This window comes from Triturus cristatus, chromosome 8 (assembly GCF_964204655.1).
Source record: "Triturus cristatus chromosome 8, aTriCri1.1, whole genome shotgun sequence".
Taxonomy (NCBI): domain Eukaryota; kingdom Metazoa; phylum Chordata; class Amphibia; order Caudata; family Salamandridae; genus Triturus; species Triturus cristatus.
In genome coordinates, this window is record NC_140591.1 from 579,650,810 (window position 1) to 579,659,700 (window position 8,891).

An 8,891-nucleotide genomic window follows, 5' to 3' on the forward strand; every position below is an offset into this window, starting at 1 on the left:
AATACACCAGGTCTCATTGTAAACATCTAGGTGTCCATCATTAAGGAGAACCCATTGTCTTTAAACTTTAGGTCGCCACTTACAATAGGTAAACCCCTGAAACATTTTTTAAAAAGTAGGACATTTCTCAGTCAACACATGCAATACAATATAATAACATTCAGAGAGCCATCTGGGGGAATTAACAGTTCACCATAATACAACCCACCGCATTGACCTCACACCAGTATAACTAAGTTTCCTAATAGTCATGAAGTTTTTGGAGCTCTGTGCTAATTTAGCTTTATAAATCCGACCTCTCTACTACTTCTATCAACATCTTCACTCATGAAGTCTCTTTTTTTATTTTGACTTAATTGAACAAATTAAAACCTTGAGTGAGATTTCATCCCTACAGCCATCTTTAGACCCTAAATGTACATCAATTTTTAAAAGCAACAGATGAATATGTAAGAGTAAATCAATGATATCACTGTTCCCTAAGTGTCTTTGAATATCTCTACCATTCCAATATAACAGATCTGAATTCATTCCTTCAGAATTATGGATTCTGGAATGTTTTCTGATAAAGTGAGCTTAATATGATAGCCTAGTCATCGAAACTATCATCTAACTCATTGTCTTGACAGATGTCCAATAAGATTGTCTCCTCAGATGGCTATTATTCACTCTCCAAGTTCTCTTAACCTCATCTTCATCAGCATCATGCTCAAGAGGGTGAATGCCACTGATCAATTGAACATAAATCAGACGACTCTCAAATATTAGCTTAGCACTTTGGAACTTGACATTTCATTAAAACTGGCTTTTAAAGCTCTGTTTTGAGTTTACTTTGATTTTTGGTATTGGCATAATAATCAAATGATGTTTGAGTCTGACATAATTCTAAACTCCCCCTTGAAACGTACCAAATCCATTCATGAAAATAATGTCTGCATTCCTCCACTAAACTAGCTATGCCCACCCAGTGACCCTCAAAGGTAACAATTTCACATTCCTGTATGTGTTTACTCTTGATTAAGGTACAACATCTAAAAAACACAGGTTGCAAAAATTATTCAGTGGTGGGATTCACTTAGAAGGTGGGGATTGATGAACAAAAAGTAGGAGCATTGGCACACATATTTCGTTTTATCGTCTCTATAATTCTCAGCCTCTTTACTGTCAAATGTCAAGCAGAAACAGTTATATGGCTCCTTTTTTAATTTATGAAGTTTTCTGTTGTCATGAAGTTGTATATTGAGGTTACCCTTCCTCCGATACTCATCTTTATTTGCTATGGACATTTAATCGATATTTTCTCGGAAACTTCCTGATCATACACCTTTTCGTAATGAGAATCCTCACGAGCCTCCTCTTCAATAATAATTAGGATTTTGTCATCTATTAAAACATAATCTAAATAGTCAAAATGGCATGTTTTGGAAAGCTAACTCAATTGTTGTTATACCCGTATCCTCTCTGGCTCATCTAACAACACAATTTTACAAGATCAATATCCCCTACAAAAGCAGTTTACAAATTTGGAAACACACATGTTCCTGCACTTGGATTTAATTTTAGACCCTAATCATTCTAAAATTCTGCCAAATGATACAGTATTCAAGTCCCTCCCAGTATATTTTCTCTCTTATGTTTTTTGTTTGAGTCATCTTGCCATCTCCTATTGGGGTCTCTCCAAAATAAAGACTCTTTAGATAGGTCTTCAGTAGAATTAATACATTTTCTTTTGAAGATTTCCTGATAGGATCATATCCCTCTTGAGGCTATACTACCTTTTCCCATTACAGTACACTTTTCATTGATCCCACTGTGTAATTCTAATAATGCACAAAACTGATTAGGCTACTCAGCAATAACTATATAAGCTAATCGACCAAAATTTAAGATGTGTCTTCAGAACGATCATTGAACATATTTTTCTATATACATAGCCAGCAATTTCCATTTGAGATCAGAATGTTTTGATATAACGGAAGCTTTGTTTTCATGTAACTTTTTCTATTATGTCAGTACCTCATTTAGTAAACTTATTGTAACAATGACAGTGGGTTCAAAGGTACAGTCAATCAATTCTGATAAAAAAAACACAAGCAAAATCATGATTAAGAAAAGATGGACCACAAAGAACAATAATTTGTAAGAGATAAAATATTTCTAGTCCTTTTTGGTTTATACAAGTTAAAAAGGAAGCAACACTTCTCAGGATATGGTGAAAAGAATCCTTTCAAAGTCAGAGTACCTCACTCCTTTGCTTACAAGTTCTTGGGCAGGGTGTAATCCTTTAGTAGCAAAATATGTTTATCGGGTATGATGAACCTACTCTATGGGCTATCCTCTGGTCACCGTGCGATAAACTATTATAGCTGATTGGTGTCAATCTTCCTTATTGCAAGCAGGTTCTAATATTCTTATAACAAACTATCTTGAAATAAAGCAATAAAGAACAGAAGGTTATACAAATCAAATGTTTCCTTCCATTATTTATATATGAAATGAAGAATCCAATACCAGGTGTTCCACCATAATATTGTTTCAAAAATATTGTGAAACTCAAGTATAGTGCCTAAAATACTGTGACGTCAACAATAGCTTGGTAACTGCTTGCTCTGCATATTGGACACTGCTCAATGCCAGCACTTTCTTTTGACTGTTCTGAATGAACTGATTGATGCTTTTCAACTGAATATTGTCTTTGATGAATGTTATTGATTTTGCATAGTATAAACAAAGCAGCATAACACATTTAAAAGGTTCAATAAGCACCATGCACACCAATAGTCAGGATATCTTGCATAGAAATTGTTTCATTTATCTGAGTAAGTTTGTCAAACCCAGTCTGTGATAGTCGATCTATATGCCCCAGATCTTTGTGTGTTTCTGTGGGCAGCCACTGGCAATGTATATGGACTCCTCAATCTTTGCTCACAAGTCCATTCATGTGTGCCATTTGGAGAAAATGGCCAGGGTGGAGGATATCCATCTACAAGCTATCTCTTGTGTGGCCAATATTGTTGCCATCCTTATCAGTGAGCTATCTCCCCAGCTGTCCCCCAGCTCATTAAGAATGCAAGTAGTGCCTGTTTCAGAGAGAGGGTAATGGGAAATCTCAGCACCCGGCCAAGGGTGCTCATGATTCATTGATAGTAGGAAGCAATTGGTGGGCAATGCCAGACCATGTGTCAAAGTCTGCATCAGGGCATGGGCAGCGGAAGCAGTCTGGGCTAGGGGTCAGTCCAAAGAGCCAGAGCTGTTATGGGGTGAAGTTTGTAGTGTGTAGGTAGCCGAGCTGCATGAGTCTGAGTCTTGAGGAAAGCACAATTTCCTGGGGATCCATACGTGCCATGGTCCAGTCTTTGTTCTCCAATGGCCCGACTCATTCTACCCACTTCTGTTTCAGGGATGGGAATCCATCAGGTGTGTGTATGACTAGTGTGCAATATATTTGGTATGCGCCCATCAGTAACTTTGCTTCAAGGGTGTTATAATCAGGACGTCTTGTCAGCTGAGGTCTGTATGTATTTAGGGCGACGCATAGTTAGAGGTATTTATGGAACTGGATCTTGGATAAGGAGAATTGTGTTTGTAGATCTTGGAATGAATAAAGAGTATCACCCACCCAAACATCCCATAGAGTGGTTATCCCAATCGTGTCCTATTTGGTGAAGCCTTTGAGCTGTCCAGTGTGTGTGAGACATCAGCCTCAGCATAGGGGGGTCTGCTGTGCTTGGTTTTTCCCTCCTTTAAAATGAATATTTTACTTGTATTCTGGCCATGTTATGAGATAGTTCAACCACCACCTTGCCTCCAAAATATACTTTTTATACCCATTCACTAAAGAGAGATAGAGGCAGCTAACTATTATGTATTAGGAGAACTGTTTGGGTACCTGTGTAAATAATCTCCTCTTGTCCCTGCCGCTTATTGGACTGACATGGAGCACACATCAGCCCAACACTATCTCTTGTCACTTCGCTTAGTTGCACTTCATCAGCAACATCTTAGTTGCCCCTTTAGTTGTTTTAATGTTAAAGTAGAACTACACCTATTTAAGTTGGCTTGCTGCATGACTAAGTAGTTAACCACTTGCTCTGCAAATCGCACATCGCTCACTGCCAGCACTCTACGTTGAATATCTCAAAGGTACTGATTGATAGTTTTAAACAGAATATTTTATCTGTGGTTTTTATTCGTATTCTTGCCATATTGTGAGTTAGTCCTACTTCTGCCTTGCTTCACTAATATATTTTTTTTTATCTCATTAAATAGAGAGTACCAGAGGTAACTAAGTACTGAGTATTAGGAGGACTGCTTGTGTATCTGTGCACATAATCTCCTCTTGTCTCTGCCACTGGTCAGAATGACAAGGAACACACATGAGCCTGATGCTATCTTTTGTCGCTTGACTGAATTGCACATTATCGGTGACATCTTAGTTGGTGCTCCGGTTCTTTTAATGTTAGAGCAGACTTAAGACTATTTAAGGTGGCCTGCTGCATGGCTGTGCAGGTGGGGTATTGCTGGCATGGCAAAGGTGCTTTAAATGCAAGTTCGTCTGCACCTGTCAACACTCCAGCCTCACACACCACCAACCTTGCTGCCCATTTGATTGATGAGGCAGCCCCTTTGACAGCAGTTCTTTCTTCAGGACACATAAGGTATTATAGGGAGATGCTATTACGGGTGGGGCAGACTGACTGGGGTTTTCCAACGTAACCAACTTAGATAGTCAGTGGGCCATGGAAAGGATTCAGATGAGTGAATTTATAGTACAGGGAGTTATACCTAATTAGGGAACATAATCTTACTGTATTGTCACAAGGAAAACAATCACTTCACAAGTCAGTGTTAGCTCCAATATTAACGGTGATTAATGTAGTAAAACATGCAGCCAAAATCAATGACAGTGAGCTCAGAGAGGTTTTACCTCTTTATAACTCACCTCATTCACACATTTACCGCTTCTAACCGTATCCGCATAACATTCACTGGAGCACATACTTCCACAACAAATTAACCTCAACTGATGCTCATTTATGCACCATCTGAAACCAAGCATGCTCCAGATCTTGCTGAAAGCATTGCCCAGCACAATGTAGGTACACACTTCCTAATTGAATTCTGGTTTACATCCTCCTCCATACACACACTGCAAGGTATCATCCCTTATGGGTACAGCACCCAACAAATAGACCTCACACCCAAAAAATGGGGGCGGACTTGCAGTCATACATTGGACATTCTGGCCCTGCACTTTTTGCATCTCCACCACACCTACCAGTTTTGAGCTCCTCTCCTGCGGCTTTTGGATCTCAATAGCCAAAACAGACTCCTTTCAACTAATCTACAGACTACTCAGACCAAATGAGCACTTCATAGAAGAAGTCTCAGACCTCATCACCTCTGCCTCTATTTAACACACCCACCCCAGATTCCTTGGAGACATCAGCTCCCAGCTACTCCAACATGAATTGCATGAAGGAAGTATTCTACACATGCCTAAATACATTCAAAATAAAACAACTTATCAATAACCCATCCTACACCAGGGTAAACACATTGGACCTCATCCTAGCAACGTCCACTAATATCTACTGCCGCTCACCTATAGTATTTCAATGGACTGACCACTTTGCCATCTCCTTCACTGTTCCATGTACTACACCTACATCTCAAGGGCAATCAAAAAGAGGAACATTCACCCTTCACTTTCTCAAAAGACATTCATCTGGGAAAAACCCCCAAGAATAACCAAATACTCAGCCAGACTTCTTCCAGTTCACCACAGATGTCAATAATCTCCTTAACATGTAAAACACTATGAGTACTGATATTGAACATCATGCTCCACTGTAAACCCAATACACTAAGCCAAAGCACTTATGGGCATACTTATGGAAAGCTTGTGTCATGTTTGCACCACACAAAGTGGTACATGCGTGGCGCAAGCCTCTAAGCCTTGCAAAGCCACATTGTTTGACTTAAATTGTCTTCATAAATCTATAGTATGGCAACACAATGCTAATTGCTGCATTGCCTAAATGTAGCACAAGGGAGGCATTCCATGGACGTTGCAGTAAGTGTTCCCAAGCAACTCCCGTGGTTTTTCATGCATTTCCAAATTTACATGTACTTGTAAACCAGGGAATGCCCCAGAAGTCCTATGCCTCCCCAGGGGAGGTGTAACGAGGAGAAATATATTTATTTCTCCTTGTTCTTTCCTCTTTCTATGTGTGCTGCATTCTGCCTTCTGCCACTCTGCAAAGCCTCTTAGAATTGCTTTTGTACAGGAAGGTGCCCCTTCCTGCACAAAAACAATCCTGAATGCAATGAAGGCACTCTTGCACCATGGTGCAAGGGTGTCTGGTTTGACACTAGGCTGCCTAAATGGCACCAACACATGGGAAAAGGACAGGAATGCACCTTATTAGATAAATACAACGTGACGTATTCCTGCCCTTTCCCAGTGACACAGGGCAGCGCAGCAAGGTGACTTGCTGCCCTGCACTACTTTTTCCATAAATATGCCCCTAAGCTTCAGGTATACTCAATAGCTTGCGAAAAATAAAGGTATCACATAAAAACAGGAGAATAAATGGAGATGATAAAAACTCCTGGATGACATTATTCTATTCATAATATTGTGGCCTAATCGCCAATGCCTTGTCATCACACCTAAAGTCTCTTACCACAAAACCACTACCAGTAAGGCAAACAAGAGAAGCAAATCCCTCTTCAAGATCAATCCTTCCCCAGAACCCACAGCTTCTGTTTCAGTTGACTGATGCAACAATTCCACCTCTTCTTCATAGGGAAGATTAATACAATCTTATCCCATCTTATCTATTATACCAATAACACTTTCACCACCCCTTACTTCCCGCCATCCTCCACCACCTTACCACTAAATGAATCTTCTTAAACTCAGACTTGTACATGGTTCTCTTCCAATATCTTGAGCTATCTCAAGACAGCATTGTATGATGACAAAACATCACACAGTTTCCCCATATTGTCAATACCTCCCTAAGCAAAGGAATGTTCCTAGAGTGACTTAAGGCAGCTCAGATACCTCCCCTGATAAGAAAGACATCCACGGACCTAGACAATCTCACCAACTTCACCCCTGTTTCCCACTTTCCATGCATAGAGAAAATAAAAATCATTGGCTACCCAGCACATCGGCAAAAACACTTTTCTGCAGGAATACCAATCAGGCTTAAGGCAGCACTGCTGCATTGAAACAGCCACACTCCAAGTAGGTGAGGACACCCTCCTGAATGGCATGATAAAGCCTGTTTTCTGGTCTTTTTGGAACTCTCTGCAGCCTTTGACACAGTCAACCATCCAATTCTGATCAACACTCTATAGACTGTCATTGGCTTTTCAGGCGTTATGTTGAAATGCTTCATATCCTACCTCATCAACCAGCATTAGCTCTTTGCATTGGTTTCACAAGTTCATGGACACTTCCCAATTTTTGCGGAGTTTCGCAGGTATCCATTATCAGTTCCAATATTTTTCAGTTCTAAATGGAGCCCTTCTGATCCATTTTTGTAAGTGACTGTATCACCATTCATCAATACAGAGATGAGACCCAACTCTTTTATCCTCAACCAAGAGTAGATAAGACTCAAACCTTCCTCAAACTCATCCAATTTTGGGTAGAAACCAACTTCTTGAAGCTGAACCGCACAAAGACTAAATCCCTCCTGTTTGCCACCAGCACCAAACAACCCCAGGACTGGCTCTCCAGTTTAAGCCTATTAGTCTTCACCCCAGCTATTAGACAATTCAAACTTCACATTTGACACAGACCTTTCAATCAAGCAACAGATTGATAGGATGGCTTGGTTCCAACTATACCTCATTAAGAAAGTGAAGCTCTTTCTCCTGGAAGATGATGTCAAACAAATTGACAGATCTTAGTCCTCTCTGAATTTGATGGGGGCATACCCTACTCAGCGTTCTCTCCTATACCACCCTTGCACCCTAAAAGTATCCTAGCTAAAGCATCCTAGCTCATCAAAGGCTTAAAGAAAATTGTCAACATCATCTCCATTTAAATACCTACACTGGTTCACCCTTTCAGCTGGGATGATCTTTCAGATCAGCTGCATCATTAATAAAGTCCTCAACAACAAGACCCCATACTAGCTGTCAAACGACCTACCTGTGTCTCGGGGACAAAGCCAGATGAAGAGGCTGGAAATTACCAGATCAGAGACCAGATTTTACAAGAAGGAAAGCTTTCCCTAATCATTCTTCCAGAACCTAGACCAGCACATCAAATCATTTCTGACTCTTCTACCAGATAATGTTGAAGACACCCCTCTTCGCTATGTTGTCCTGAAGTTAGGTTAACTCTCTACAAATACCAACAAAAGCATACATACATGGATTTATCACATCGGGGCTCACAAAATGTTTAAGAGACTTTGATTAATGATTATATTTCTTCTCAGAAGTCTTATCATTCTAATGCCTACAATAGTGTTGTGACTGCTTACAGGCTAAATATACAAGCAGAACTCATACATGCATATTAGCATGTTTAATACTCTGTGTAAGTGTTTGAATGATAGTGATTCAGAAAAAAGCAAATGTTTCTTCAGAGTAGTAGGTGGACATTTCTATGCCTTCTTGCAATGATGTAAAGGAGGAATATACCTCTTTACTACGCATGCAATACATCGCATGCCATGACAGCTCGGTCATTACAAAGACCACATTGTTACATCGCGAACCATTACATCTCAAGTTGTTACAACGACTTGCTGTAGGGGGCGCGCTGGACTTAGGAAAGTATAATTTGCTATTCCTACTCCAGTTTGTGCAACAGAAGGGAAGGTGTTGGACTGTAGATCCAACACCTTCTGCCCCCTAAAGCA